The sequence below is a fragment of the Acipenser ruthenus genome, chromosome 13, assembly GCF_902713425.1.
Source record: "Acipenser ruthenus chromosome 13, fAciRut3.2 maternal haplotype, whole genome shotgun sequence".
Classification (NCBI taxonomy): Eukaryota; Metazoa; Chordata; class Actinopteri; order Acipenseriformes; family Acipenseridae; genus Acipenser; species Acipenser ruthenus.
In genome coordinates this window covers 32,769,213-32,785,522 of record NC_081201.1, presented here as the reverse complement: position 1 = coordinate 32,785,522, position 16,310 = coordinate 32,769,213, and positions in this window count along the sequence as shown.

Sequence of the window (16,310 nt, the reverse complement as noted above, 5' to 3'; positions counted from 1 at the left end):
AAAATCACGGTCTTCATTGAGATATTGCTATTTTCCAACAAAAACAGTTTTGATTCCCATTTATTTTCACGCTGTGTGGATTTTTTTTTGGTAGGACTCCTAAGTCATAAGAAGACATAATAGGATGCCATGTACTTACTAAGATAGTAGATTGATCATGCATGTGAGTCTGTGTGTGTGTACGTGTGTGTGTGTATTATGTATGTTCGCATGTTTTACTGAATTTAAGTACAATGGGACAGATTTTCAAACCATTCAATTGATGTTTAATTAATACCTATTTTTTTAGAAGGAGAAAAAAATATATTGTCTATTTATATGAATTAAAGAAAGCTTGATATTCTCAATAATTTGTGCAAAACTGTTTTTAATAAAGCCAGCAAAAGTCATTGTGGCAATGTGGCCACGCCCTTGTGCGTAGTTTGTGTTATATGTTGTATGTTGCGTGTGTAAATGTTGGTGTATAGTCATTGGTACACAGGATATAAATGGGTCTGTGTAACACAAGTGATTTAAAAATGTAGATTTGTATTTAGGCACGAGGATGGCACAAATCACTTCACGTGCTGGTTAAAATGTAATGTGTGGTCACGGAAGTACACTTAATTAATTCACGTGCTGGGATTCAAGTGAATAATTAATTAGTAATTGAATCCCAGCACAACAGTATAAATAGATGCACGTTTCATTCACTCGAGGTTGGGTGTTCGTGAGTGGAGAACGGGAGAGAGAGGAGGAGAACTAAAAAGAAACTAAAAAGATAACAACTGCTACAGCGTGCTGGAAGTGCCAGCACGGTACTTGTTAACTTTCGTCCACTTGTTTTGTGTGTTAGTGCGTTTTGTTTATATATTTATTTTGGCGTAAGTGCAGTGTCCTGTTTTTTGTGTTCTCTTGTTTTGTTTATTAAATGCTGAGCACAACCAAGTGCTCAGCTTCACCAACCTCGCTGTCTCTGTCTGTCTGTTTCTTCCGGGTCTGACGTGTCACCACTCAGCCAGCCTTGTGACAGTCATGAACATCAAACTGTATTGATTCCATTAAAGAATAGTTTCTGTATATAGAAGTCCCCACTTGTAGAAGTGTCATGCGTTTCTGTTATTATTATAGTGACTATCTTTGGTGCGACATTGAGAGTCTTCATTACACTTCAGATTGATATTACCAGTAGAGAATGAATGTAGTGTGTAGGCCTCCCTATCAAGAACACACGCACACACGCACACACACGCGCACACACAGACGGTACACGAAGGATAGCTGCCCTCCTGCAGTGCTGTATGAAGATTAATCCCAGTCGTCAGGACAAACCATTATAACTCACTCTCCTATCACCCCCCCTCGGGAGTAATCCACTGTGCCGTGATTCCGGAGAGAAATCTTTAGAATATCCCACTGAACCCCGCCATATATCCTCTCTCTCTGCCCCTTAGAGTCTCCTTCTCTTCTATTCTCACTATCTCTCCATCGGGCACATGTTTCTTTCTGTCTGTCTTTGCTTATGTAATATGAACTGAACCCTAATATTGATGTGACACAGAGATACAGATATTATATCAGATAGTTTGTATACAATGGAAATTACGACACATTTAAATGCCACTCTAACTGATAGATGGATAGATTCCAAATGACCTTCAGTGACAATGCAGAGACACTACATTGGCAATGACAGCAGCTACAGCACAACTACAATGGAAATATGCTGCTCTTTGTAGTAAGGCACAGCAGTATTAAGGCTGCCACATTTACAATTTTTTGTAAACTTGTAATCTACCTGCAGTAAACTAAACGGCACATTTAAACGATAGGCGGGGCATTTTTAAGAAATAATGGTATAATACATAAATATATAAATTAATAATATTAATTAAAAAGTACCTTTTAATTGGGCATTAAACACTACTATTCGATATTTGCTATACAGTAGTATTTAACAGGCACCCTAATTCGATTTTAAGAGGGCCCCTGTATTAGAGAGGAAAGGTAGCTGGAAGCTAGTATTTATTTTGTGTCAGATTGATCGTGTTTCGCTGCGAGCCAACTCTTTAATTTAGTCAACATTAATTTAGTGGCCCCTTGATATTAGCTCATTTGTCCTGCAGTCATTGTGTCTAATCAAACCTAATAAGCATCATGGAGGGGGGGGGGGGGGGGGGGGGTGTTGGCACGCAGCTGTTGGAGTGATGCATGGCCCTGTGAGATCTCTAACTCCTGAGTGCATTCAGGGCAAAGAAAACACTGCCGTACCTGTCCACGCTCTCACAGCACTCATCATGCACAGCAGCTGAGCAGAGGTTCAAACGAAAATATCACTCACTAGCTGGCTAGACAAGGTCTTTGTTAAGACTCACCAGCTCCAGAGATCAAATGAGAAATGTGCAGATTATAAATGGAATTGTAATTATGAGGGACATGCTATCTGTATTTCAAACTTGTGTCTTCCAACGATTGTTCTTGGCTTGCGTGAAATCGATTTGCCTGATTGGATCATTTCTTTGTTATTTTTTATTTTAAACATGCAATTTATTCATCACCTTTCCTGCAAGGACCTCCTTGAAATGAGATGTTTAGAAAAGGGATCTGATGTGGTTAAATAAATAAGTGTATTGTTCTTATTAAAAAGGTGACTAGTAAGTGGCTAATGTGCTTTGATCTCCCGGTTCTGACTTAATTAGAATTATTTTTACCAAGGTTCTGGTGTAATTCAGGGAGACAGAGATTCAAACTAACATAAAATCATTGACGGATCAGAGGTTTTTTGCAAAAAGCAAGAGGACGGATTAATGAAACCATCTTTTATCCTTTATCATCTCACAGACATGGGAATGGGGGGGGATAGTTCAATTAAGATTGAACGGGAGGCTAAATTATTATTTCACCATCTGGTTCAGATTGAAATATCACACTGCTAGAACAAGCAGTCCCATCAAAGGGATTACCACTGCACCACTGGGATCAGAGACTGAGTTTTCAATTCCCAGTTCAAAACCACGAGGGATTCCATCTCGAGACCAGACTGTCCAGGCTGTAGTCAAAACCATTCAAGTCCAATGCTGTGTCTCAATGTGTCCCCTACATTGTCAAAGTGATGCGTGGCAGTCCAAGATCTCTAAGTGCATTGAGGGCAAAGAAAGCACTGCTCTACCAGTCCGCAGTTAAATGGAGGTAAAATGCAAGCAAATGAACTTAACTTCATCCCAGTGAAGTGTCCCTCAATGCTGAGTGAACTCCTACAGTAGCTTTCTTTCCATACCTCAATGATAAACGTTTTAGAAGGTTTCAAATATATGTAGTGAACAATACTCACTACATCATCCACCTTAGAAGGAAGAGAGGGGAAGGAAGAAGTTGAGCAGGGTATAGGGGGCAGAGGTCAAAGAACACATCGTTAACATTCCAGTAAATATTCCCTGGAATCTATTTACCAACAATTTGCTGGTCTCACGTTTTTCCGATATGGTTTATTTTTTAATGAGGGCAAAACTGTGTAAATCTATTCAATTGATCTAAAAAATGATCTGAATACCTCCATAGTTTAAATAAATAAGGGAATTTGACAGAACCAACATCTCTAACAGTGTGTGTGTGTGTGTGTGTGTGTGTGTGTGTGTGTGTGTGTGTGTGTGTGAGTGAGTCTCTTAAGTGTTTTTATGTCTTGAAAGGTAAGGTAAACATGATATCTTAACAGGGGTGCTATTTAGATCTGTCAGCTGAAAATACCCCATTCTATTATCTTAGGTGGAAAATGGAGAGAAGGAGCCAAGGCTATCAAATATAAAACATGCCCTAATGGAAGACTCCCTCCATGGTAAACATTAGCATTAGCGACGTGCCAGCTTGATTCCCATTACTATTCATTAAACTTGTGCGAAGCAGCCCCCCTTGCCCCTCTTTAATTGCCCTTCTTCTTATTCCAATCATAATGACTGCAGACCAGGTTATCTCATTATAGCTCCGAGCCCTCGTCAGTAAAACGCTCCACACTTAAACAGTTTTTCTTTTTTTTTCATCTTATTCTTATTATTTCTCTCTCTGTAATGGGGAACGCGTTGTTTTCCATGTTAATGACACTGTTATTCCTGCTGCTATCTTAGTCCCTCTGCCTTTTTGTTATTACTCATTTAAGTGCTCGGTCCCTGTCCAGAATGTCTGCTGCAATGATATATCGATTTCTTCTTCTTTTTCCTTTCTTTCTTTCAAAAAAGACAGGTTTGCATTCCAGACTTAGATGATGTCAGTTCATCATGTATTGCACATAATATTGCAATATATTTGTTGTTTATATATATATATATATATAGTGCTCCCTCGCTATAAAGCTCTCGGTTATAACGCTCCTCGGATATAACGCTCCTACAGCATGTCCCCCAATTCCCTATACTAGTGATTCATGCAATATTTCTACAGTAAATACAGCACCAGGTGTTGTTCAAACTGTAAACAACTTTTAGTCTAACTTCCGTTTCTGTCTCTCCCTTTTGATATTTGATATTGTGTGTCCCCTGAGACCCATGGTATAGCGAGGGAGCACTGTATATATATATATATATATATATATATATATATATATATATATATATATATATATATTTTAGCTCAAAGAGCCAGCTGCCCAACGTTTCGATATGTTGTACATATCTTTCTCATATTTGTAGGACATGAACACTGAGCAGTTTGCATACATTCTGCATATTTGCAGGACATGAACACTGAGCAGTTTGTATCCATGAAGCATCGTTAGATTGAGCAGCTTTTATTTGGATACAAATTCAGTTTTCAGGAGGGATCCAATATGCTGCAATCTGTTCAGCTTCATTCCCTAGTCGACTGAACAAGTCGTCCAGCCAGCTGCAGTCTAACTGCTGTTCACTGACACACACTGCACTGCCCCTCTCTGGGACACGACACTCACTGCTGCAGAGGGTCACTTTGCTCTGCTCGTAGGGTAATTGCCTCCACGCAATAGCATTCAACAACAGAACATTTTGTTGTTCTTTTTGCAAAAGCAGTGGGCTTCACTTGCAGAGCTGCGGGAGACATCAAGACATCAATTTAGAACTTAGATTAGTTTTTCTTTATTTAAATAAAAGAAGAAAGTAATTTTTGCCTGTGGGGGCAGGGGGATCTAAGCTGGTTGACCTTGATAATTACATTGATTGCATTGTATTTTCCAAATAATTACTATGTACAAGAAAAACAATATTAAAAATACATTCTATTTGAACATGTCCATCAAAGATAACCTGGACCTGAGAAAATAAGACACAAACCCTGAAAGATTAACTCACAGAAGAGTCCTCTTTGTTCTGCTTGTTGGGTAATCTGCTTTACACAATCGACATTCAACTGTAATGAAGCATTTAGCCTATTTCCTTTCAGAGAAGTTGCAGGGTTCAGTTCTATTCAGTTTTAAACTAGTGTGTACTTTACCACTGCAGAAAGTAAGAAAGATCAAGAAATAACAAGACAAAGAAAGAAAGAAACAAAGAAAGAAAAAAGAAAGAAAGAAAGAAAGAGAATCTGTTCTTCAAATCTGACATCAAGTGTTTGGCAAGCTTATGAAACAATTTTAAAAACAGTGTATGTTAATGACTTCAAACATGCAATTATAAATCCTGTGATAGACTTTTTGACTGTGGACACTATGCGCACTGGCTATGACCTTAGAAGATACATTTCTCTGCTTGAGTTTCTTATAGCATTGCATTAAACAGAATAGAACTCACTTAAAAAAAAAAAAAAAAAGTTCTTATTTAGTTGGCATTTATTAGAGAGTAAAAAAAAGTCTGTCACACTTGAGTTTGCTGGTGCCAAACATATTGCGTCTGTCACTCGATCAGTTTATTAACATACCCGTGTGATCCCCAGAGTATTTAATGCAGCAGCTGATGCTTGTGTCTTTCCTGTCGCATCCTCCGTCTCTTGATTACAGCTGCTATACAACTGCTAAGATCCTTACTAGAGCTGGGGCAAACTGAGGCAGCGAGGCAGTTCTTTATAAGCTTTAAATCTCATTCTATGTTTATATTCTATTATTCTGAGTGGTTCTGGCTTCTGTTGCACCCATACTAAGTTATTGGCATTTTTCTTCAAATCACCTGACTTTGATCTTGCCCTGAGAATTCTAAAAACCGGGATTAACACTTCTCTTCATTCCATTCAAATCATGTGACAGTGTGACATTTCAACTCTCTCAGCACCAATCTACTCTCTCTATATAGTAGAGTGGGTGGGGCCAGCAGAGTTGAAAAGTCACGTGATTTGAATAGACTGGGGAAGACTCTTTAGTCCCTGGTATTTTAAGGTTAGGATTAAGTTTTGGGTGAGGGTGAAAATATTAGATAGTAGGCTAATTCCACTTTATATTGTAGTTTAATATGTCTTATTTCAAGTGTTATTATATACAGTGTACCAAAGCCAGGTTCAAGGGGGAAGATATTGATCCAATTCTAATCATGTACATATTTGCTTTTTATTCATTTATTTTCTGCAATATGTTTAGCAGAAAATGTTTTGAATCTGCAGCTGTCACATAGGTGAAGGGTAAAGGATTAATGGGCATTAAAGTGAAATTAAAACAATATTAAAAATGATCAAAACAAGGAACGCACAGGCAGCAGCTGGTCTCTGATTTGTATATTAACGTCTGTCTCACTGATTATCGTCTTGGATTCCTTCTCAGTCCTGCTCCTTCCTCATGTTTCCAGTTCATTAGCAGTTTCTATAGGCGTGGTCGGCTACCATATAATCGTACAAATAAATGTGTTGGCTTACACCCTGTTTTCTGAGAAAAGGTTGTTAATCCTTTGCTTTCATATACAGACGTGTTCAAATTTGTTGGTACCCCTCCACAAAAAACAAAGAATGCACAATTTTCTCTGAAATAACTTGAAACTGACAAAAGTAATTGGCATCCACCATTGTCTATTCCATATTTAATAGAAATCAGACTTTGCTTTTGATTTTTTATTCAACATAATATTGTAAATAAGAAAACAAATGAAAATGGCATGGGCAAAAATGATGGGACCGCTAACCTAATATTTTGTTGCACAACCTTTAGAGGCAATCACTGCAATCAAACGTTTTCTGTAGCTCTCAATGAGACTTCTGCACCTGTTAACAGGTAGTTTGGCCCACTCTTCCTGAGCAAACTGCTCCAGCTGTCTCAGGTTTGATGGGTGCCTTCTCCAGACTGCAAGTTTCAGCTCTTTCCATAGATGTTCGATAGGATTCAGATCAGGACTCATAGAAGGCCACTTCAGAATAGTCCAATGTTTTGTTCTTATCCATTCTTGGGTGCTTTTAGCTGTGTGTTTTGGGTCATTATCCTGTTGGAGGACCCATGACCTGCGACTGAGACAGAGCTTTCTGACACTGGGCAGTACGTTTCGCTCCAGAATGCCTTGATAGTCTTGAGATTGAATTGTGCCCTGCACAGATTCAAGGCACCCTGTGCCAGGTGCAGCAAAGCAGCCCCAAAATATGACCGAGCCTCCTCCATGTGTCACTGTAGGTATAGTGTTCTTTTATTTGAAAGCTTAATTTTTTCGTCTGTGAACATAGAGCTGATGTGACTTGCCAAAAAGCTCCAGTTTTGACTCATCTGTCCAAAGGACATTCTCCCAGAAGGATTGTGGCTTGTCAATATGCATTTTAGCAAATTCCAGTCTGGCTTTTTTATGTTTTTCTTTCGCTCAAAAAGCGACGGATGGTGTGATCAGAAACTGACGTACCTTCACCTTGGAGTTCGGCTTGTATCTATTTGGCAGTTATCCTTGGTTCTTTTTCTACCATTCGTACTATCCTTCTGTTCACTCTGGGGTCGATTTTCCTCTTGAGTGACGTGCAGGTTTATATGGGAGGAACACACCCTTGCTTTCTCTGATATCATTTCCAGAATGCTAAAAAGGAGCAGGAGAAGGTGATTTCAGCACTTCAGAGCACTTCTCCCTGCGCACTCGCGAGCCGCGGGGAATTCAAGCTTGCCTCGCAGCTAATAGTTTTAATGGGGCTCGATTTGTAATAGTCAGACAAGGAGAACGAGACTATTTGTCAAGACTGAGAGACTAGAGATGGCTTTGACAGTTCTTTACCTTGGTCAAAGTGTTGGGGGCAGCCGGAGCTGTAGAAATAACCCAGCAGAAAGCACTTAGGCAGCGGGAGAGGCGGCAGGGGTTCTGTGTTACCAACCAGGACTGCTCGTCCCACACATTTCATCCTCTGTTGCCATTCAGATTATGGGGGACATTTGCTGATTCTTCTTTCAATTTTAAGTTTAGAAATAAAGTGTCTATATTGCATCTAGTATTATTTTATATACCTAGCAACGGCGTGTATAACTACTGTATATTGTAATTGTAATTAATGATGAAACCAGCCATTGGAAATGAAAATTAAAGATCATGATCTGCTAAGATAGAACATACCCTACTCCAGGAACATCTGCACACAAACTGAACATCACGAAGAGGTCGGGCTCATACCTTTAGGTTTAGTTTCCATTAAGCCTCTGAATGGTACAGGGGGTAGCATCTAATAATAATAATAATAATAATAATAATAATAATAATAATAATAATAATAATAATAATAATAATTATAATGGTTGCTTATAAATCCTAATTCAAGCAAAAAAGGGAGTTTAAGATGAGCATTTTATTTTGTTTTGTTTGGCTAGAGTTTCACTGATTAAATCGAAACATTTATATTTTATTGGCTAAGTTTAGAGAAAAAGGAAATGGGCAATTTTAAAAACAAATCATACCATTAAGTTAAGGGAATATTTAAATGAAATAAATCCCAGAAGCATCCTGTACATGAGTTCCAATTATTTAGCTAAAAGGGACAATATTCCAGCAGCATCCTGAGGAAAGAGGGACCAGCTTGTGCACAGAAGCACTGTCGATGTCTTTCGTTTGCATGTAGATGCACATTATGTAACTGCACTGTAATTGGCAAGATAACTTAGCACCCAGTGCCACCAGGCTTCCAAACATTGTAATTGCGACATTAAACTTTAAAGGAAAGTGACATCTGAATTGTGTGCAGAACTATACTGACAGAGCAGCATGCCTCCTCCCCCTGGTCTTCAGTGAAGCTTGTCTCTATTAGAGCTGAATACATCCATTCCCTGCAGCCAATCACACTGACAGTGCAGAAGCTAGAGTGAAGACTGGTGACTCACAGCGCATGGAAAACTGCTGATATTTCTGAGGACTGATGACCCCTGTCTCCTGCCCACTTCAAACTGCCCGCGGGCTCTCCGCAGAAAGTGTGTATTTTGGAGAAGATTCAGTGAAATAAAAACGATTTTTCAGAGAGCTCATTAAGGTTTGGGACAAGAGGGAGCGCAGAGATGTAGGAAGGGAGGGTAAGGGGAGTCTCTCCAAGGTCAAACCCTAAGGAAAATCAAGTATATATTTACATATATATTACAGTATTGCAAAGATCCCCTGTAAGAGTTAACCTTGTAGTTTACCACACCATGTTTCTTGTAAGAAATGTATTTAACTAACTACAAGGTACAAGGTAGTCCGGCTTGCTTATCCTGACACACAGGGGACAAGGGTTAAAAGATTCAAAAAAGCTGTTTATGTATATGTATATGTATATATTAACGTCTGTCTCACTGATTAGATGAACTTGAATACTTTTTAGGAAGGTTCCCTGTGGGTTTTGTTTGTCATCTTTTGTATTTAAAATAAAAAGTTTACAAATGCATTACTATATATTTGTTACACTAACGGTACCAGTTTAAAATAACAGCCACAAATTCATATGAAATTGAAATAGCGTTTCACAGGATTGCATAGGAGTAACCTTTTTGAGTGACTCCTCAAGATAAACAAATGACCACAAATTCATAATGAATTAGTATTAATAATACATTAGAATTCATTGGAATCATTATTTTAAAGTGTAACTAGACAAACTAATAACAAAAAAAAATTAAGTAAGGTAGTTGTTAACAATTCTTATTTATTTTATTTTTTTAAGCATCCTTTAAAACAAAATAGGGCAACAACTTTGACAAAGATGCAAGTGGAAGCTATTGCTCTTTGAAAGAAGGGGATTCAAACAGAATTCTCAAGTTCCCCAGCAGTGTGGCTCTTGTCTGGGTGTCAGGCTGACCGTTCCAGTAAACCCACCGTCCTGCTGCACTCTGCACCAACAAACAGACCTTACTGGCAAATTCCAGAAGAAAATCCAATTCCCAGGCTTCAGTTTCAACATTACCATAAGCAACTTCTATTTTTCATTCCTTTGCTTTCAAAACAAAGACGAGATGGAGAGCAAGATCTAATCCATCTGATATTGGAAACTGTTTATTTTAAGATTAGGACACAGAATAGCCACGCAGCCTATTAAACATTTATTAGGGGCTTATTGGTGTCATGCAGTGCTATACTACACAGTGGTGCGCATTAAAGAGTGACAGCCTTGATCTGTTTCAATATTATTGCTTTCAGTATCGCTTGGTAAATGTTGTTTTTGATTTTTCAACACTGTGGTCTCTCGTCAATCTCCATTTCAGACCAATGACTAGCATGGAGACTCAACTGCTCCCTCCTTCACCCCCTAAGAGAAAGAGTGCTCCCTCCAGCCGTGGGCAGGCTTAAGGCATGGAGACTGAACTGCCCCCTCCCTCACCCCCTAAGAGAAAGCATGCTCCCTCCAGCCGAGGGCAGGCTTAAGGCATGGAGACTGAACTACTCCCTCCTTCACCTAAAGGAAAGAGACTTTCGGAACAATTGTTAAAGTTGTGTGTGAATAGATCATTAGACAGTTTGAGATGAGCTCACCGACAGCGTGTAATAACAGGCTGCCGTTATGCAGTTTGTACAGGTAGTGGAACATTATTAATGTTATTAGGTATAATTACACAGGGAATCCGCAGAAAAGATCATTCAATCACACCTTTAAGAAGGGAGTCGGTCTGGCTGTCAAACCCATAATCAAAAGCACTTAGTCACCCATTCAGACATGGCAGTGAATACAAATGCGGGAGGAGCCAGGAAACGCTTTTGTATTTTCGGGAGAAGGAGGTGCCCCCGATGTTTGAAGTCAGTCCAGTAATTACACCCACGTCAGCCTGCCAGCCTTCCCTACAGAAACAACATAGACACTGCAATACATCGAGAAATGTGTGCAACGTATGGATTCATTATTACAATATACAATATTTTGTATTGGATAATGTGTTTCAAGCATATATAGAGTACCCATATATTACAAAATATATTGATAAGTACCATATATCATTATCTGTAAATAGCCCCATACAATGCTCATTAGTTTCCATTTTAATGAAACCCATATCGACAGTGTTATGGCAGGTTTTTTAAGCTTTGTACACACACATAGTAACACTTCAGCACACAGATCAATGAGTGAAACCCGGGCTGATTGCCCAGGCTAGATGGTGTACACACTTTATGGGGCTGTGGGGTCAAGCGACCAGGCAGGGTTGCCTCCCCAGTTCAGCCCCAGGGTCCTTCTATCAGTGCGTGTCAGCATGTGTCCCTCCACTTCATTCCTGGACAGCCCACTGAGACACTCCCAAATCAATAAGGGCTGTAATTGCTTTCCCTGTCCCGTGGCCTGAACCTCCCCCCAAACCAACGCCAAACTGGACCCCATGGCTTGGATGTGGAGCCGTGCTGCTGTCCTGGGGGCTGCAGCTACAGTAGTGGGACCGTTCTCTTGCTCCATTACAGTTAACAATATAAAACATATACTAGACCCTGATATTGATGTGATACAGCCATCTGAAATTTCTTTGTGTCAGATGGAAAGGACGTCAGAATAAAATTAGCTATACTATTTAAGTATTATTTTTAAACTATATATTACTAAAAAAAAATAGTACAAGGTTCTTTGTAAGATGCAAGCTGATTTTCACCCACTCAAGGTCGGAGCGGGCAATAAGCCCACAAGTGGGTAGCCAATCTTACCTTCCGCAGTGGATATTAGCTTGTATCGTACAGCACTTAGTGATTTTCTACATATAGTACACCCCAATGACTTCTATGGAAATGACATAACTTTGAGATTAGCCACAGTGTTTAAACATTACCTACACAACTCTCCCTCTCTCTCTCTCTCTCTCTCTCTCTCTCTCTCTCTCTCTCTCTCTCTCTCTCTCTCTCTCTCTCTCTCTCTCTCTCTAAACATGCCAACATTTGCACTTATAAAAACTATACTGTCTTATTTTAAAATCAAAACTCAGACAGTATCAGCTTTCAGGATGCGGTTGGGCTTTATTCATAAAACATTAGTGCTCTGGTAAATGCATTGAATTGCTTTTCTTTTACTGGCATATTAAAGATTAATTAACACAATATACTGTAAATAATAACGGTATTGTGTTGTTGTTGGTTTTCAGTTTTATTTAACAATATTTAAATACGGACAGAGACAACAGACAGACAGAACAAAGATTTATGGATAGATAGACAGACAGATAGATAGATAGATAGATAGACAGATAGATAGATAGATAAATAGATAGATAGATAGACAGAGAGATAACAATACAACTACAGTACGTGCACAGATACAGAGTTCACAATAACTTAACTTCCCCTCTTTCTGTGTAATTTTGTCTCCTCTCTGTGTTTATAAAGTGCCGGTGTGTGTGTGTGTGTGTGTGTGTGTGTGTGTGTGTGTGTGTGTCTGTGTGTGTGCACACCTTAACATCTTAACCATCGCCTCTATTAAATCTCAATCCTTGCCGACACGATTTTTCTCATTTGCACCGATCACACTGGGAGAGGTCTGCGTTGACAGTTTAATTTTTTATGGCTCGGAGCAGCAGTGTCGCGGCCAGCACAGTTCATGGAGGCTGATTGCCTCTGAGCGGGGCTATAATTAACTCCTCACACCTTGCCTGGGGTTCAGCTACTCGCGGGAAAGGGGGAGGGGTGGGGGTGGTTTGGAGAGGGGGGAGTGGCTTGTGAAAGGCAGGTGAATAAAATATCCTAATTCTCTCTCAGCTCTTGGGTGAGAATCACACCTCAGTGAAGGTTATAATTGCTTTGGGTGTCCAGTGGCTAGACTTCTCCACATGAACCTCAGACTAGCGTTTCCATCTGTTACTCAGAGAGAGTTGAAAGTGGGTTTGAAATCTGTATCATTCGTTTCCACCAGCAGTGGACAAATTGAGATCAGACTGGTTTGAGTTGGCACTGGTTTGTTTTGGCACTACACTATGTGTCCCCTGTTGGCTCATATGGTGCCGGCAGAACTCAATCTCTCCAATGAAGGAAGTTATCTATAACTATTCAACACTCGATAGTGCTGAATTTAGAAATAATAATTTAGAAATACCAAAAGAAATGGAATGAATTCAATGACAAATGTTTCTGCTTTTTCAATGTCTGAAGATGTTGGAATTGTAAAATGCTTCTTTCTGGTCAAAATGTTTGTCATTGAATTTATTCGATTTCTTTTAGTATTTATAAATGGAGGAAGTTAACCTTCTGAGCATCCAATGCAAAGAACACTAAAGGCAAAACGTGATGTGCACACAAAGAAATCCTTTAAAATGAAATAATGACTAAGTAACAGGAGTTAGAGAAATAAAAAAAAAAGTTTGTGATTTATTTAGCTAAATGAGTAATTCCCAACTTCTTTATCCTTTTTTTTGTTATCCTTTGATGTTTTGTTCTTAATCATGATGTATTACTGTTGCAGCACTCCAGAATGTTTCTAAGGCAAATCTTCAACAATCAAACTCACTGTTTCAGGGGGAAAGAAATTACCAGTGCACACCCCCAGTAGTCAATTTTATACCAGCCTTATTCAGCCTTGTCCAGTAATGACATTACTGAGCTGGGAAAGGTGAACGGGATCTGAGGAGGGGGGTGGGGGGGTGGGGGAGAGGGGAGAGGGAGGAGATGCTAACGTTAATAGTGTAATTAGACACCTGCCCTGCAGCATGCACTGATTCCCATTACCGGTACGCAAGTCAAAACCCTCTGCTTTCATTTAGGATTCATTTCATGTCTGCATTAAAACTTGAATCCAAACAGATATTATTGTTTTATATTATATATATATATATATATATATATATATATATATATATAGAGAGAGAGAGAGAGAGAGAGAGAGAGAGAGAGAGAGAGAGAGAGAGAGAGAGGTAGATAGATAGATAGATAGATAGATAGATAGATAGATAGATAGATAGATAGATAGATAGATAGATAGTTAGATAGATAGATAGATAGATAGATATAGTTTTTTTTTTTAAGAGTAATTATATTTACCCAGCTTCTCCCAATTTTATGTTTTCATCTCAGCGGAGGAGAAAATAGGTGAGAGTGTTTGTTGGTGAGTGCCTTTGTTAACGTTACAATGGTCGAAAAGTTTGTCTACTCTTTTTGGGGAGGCTTGCTGTGATTCTAGGCATGAGGCTACAGCTCCTGTCATCTCCTTTCAGATAGCTTTTAAATTCAGTGCATACCTTTTCCAAAATGCCTGGTTTCGTTCTCCCCCTCCACCCATTGCCTCCTTCGCAGCTGCGTCTCCCTTTCGGGGGGTCGATGGGTCCCATCATAAGAACATAAGAGCATAAGAACATAAGAAAGTTTACAAATGAGAGGAGGCCATTCAGCCCATCTTACTCGTTTGGCTGTTAGTAGCTTATTGATCCCAGAATCTCATCAAGCAGCTTCTTGAAGGATCCCAGGGTGTCAGCTTCAACAACATTACTGGGGAGTTGGTTCCAGACCCTCACAATTCTCTGTGTAAAAAAGTGCCTCCTATTTTCTGTTCTGAATGCCCCTTTATCTAATCTCCATTTGTGACCCCTGGTCCTTGTTTCTTTTTTCAGGTCAAAAAAGTCCCCTGGGTCGACATTGTCTATACCTTTTAGGATTTTGAATGTTTGAATCAGATCACCGCATAGTCTTCTTTGTTCAAGACTGAATAGATTCAATTCTTTTAGCCTGTCTGCATACAATATGCCTTTTAAACCTGGAATAATTCTGGTTGCTCTTCTTTGCACTCTTTCTAGAGCAGCAATATCCTTTTTGTAACGAGGTGACCAGAACTGAACACAATAGTCTAGATGAGGTCTTACTAATGCATTGTAAAGTTTTAACATTACTTCCCTTGATTTAAATTCAACACTTCTCACAATATATCCGAGCATCTTGTTGGCCTTTTTATAGCTTCCCCACATTGTCTAGATGAAAACATTTCTGAGTCAACATAGTTCATAGTTCCCTTCTTCAATTTCAGTATCTCCCATATGATATTTATAATGCACATTTTTATTGCCTGCATGCAATATGTTACACTTTTCTCTATTAAATTTCATTTGCCATGTGTCTGCCCAGTTCTGAATGCTGTCTAGATCATTTTGAATGACCTTTGCTGCTGCAACAGTGTTTGCCACTCCTCCTATTTTTGTGTCGTCTGCAAATTTAACAAGTTTGCTTACTATACCAGAATCTAAATCATTAATGTAGATTAGGAATAGCAGAGGACCTAATACTGATCCCTGTGGTACACCACTGGTTACCTCACTCCATTTTGAGGTTTCTCCTCTAATCAGTACTTTCTGTTTTCTACATGTTAACCACTCCCTAATCCATGTGCATGCATTTCCTTGAATCCCTACTGCGTTCAGTTTGAGAATTAATCTTTTATGCAGGACTTTGTCAAAAGCTTTCTGGAAATCTAAATAAACCATGTCATATGCTTTGCAATTATCCACTGTCGATGTTGCATCCTCAAAAAAGGTTAGTTTTCTAAAACCATGCTGACTGTCTCCCAGGATACTGTTACCATATATAGGTAACTTTCTGTTTTGGATCTTATTATAGTTTCCATAAGTTTACATATAATAGAAGTCAGGCTTATTGGTCTGTAGTTACCTGGATCGGTTTTGCCTCCTTTTGTGGATCGGTATTATGTTTGCAATTCTCCAGTCTGTCAGTACAACCCCGGTGTCAAGAGACTGTTGCATGATCTTGGTTAGCGGTTTGTAAATAACTTCTTTCATTTATTTGAGTATTATTGGGAGGATCTCATCTGGCCCAGGGGATCTGTTTATTTTAAGAGCTCCTAGTCCCTTTAACACTTCTGCCATCCAGCCTAGGATGCCCTCTCACAGTGTTTTAATATAACCCTACATTTAATGAACGTTTTTATTTCTAATCTTTATCTGAGCTGTTGTCTCGTTGAATGAGTTAGTTATTTTTAACTAGGATAAAAATCACAGAGGTAGCAAGCAATCTCAGGTCCAAGTGAGATAACATTTTTCACAGCCTAAGACTTTAACAGCCTATTCAAAA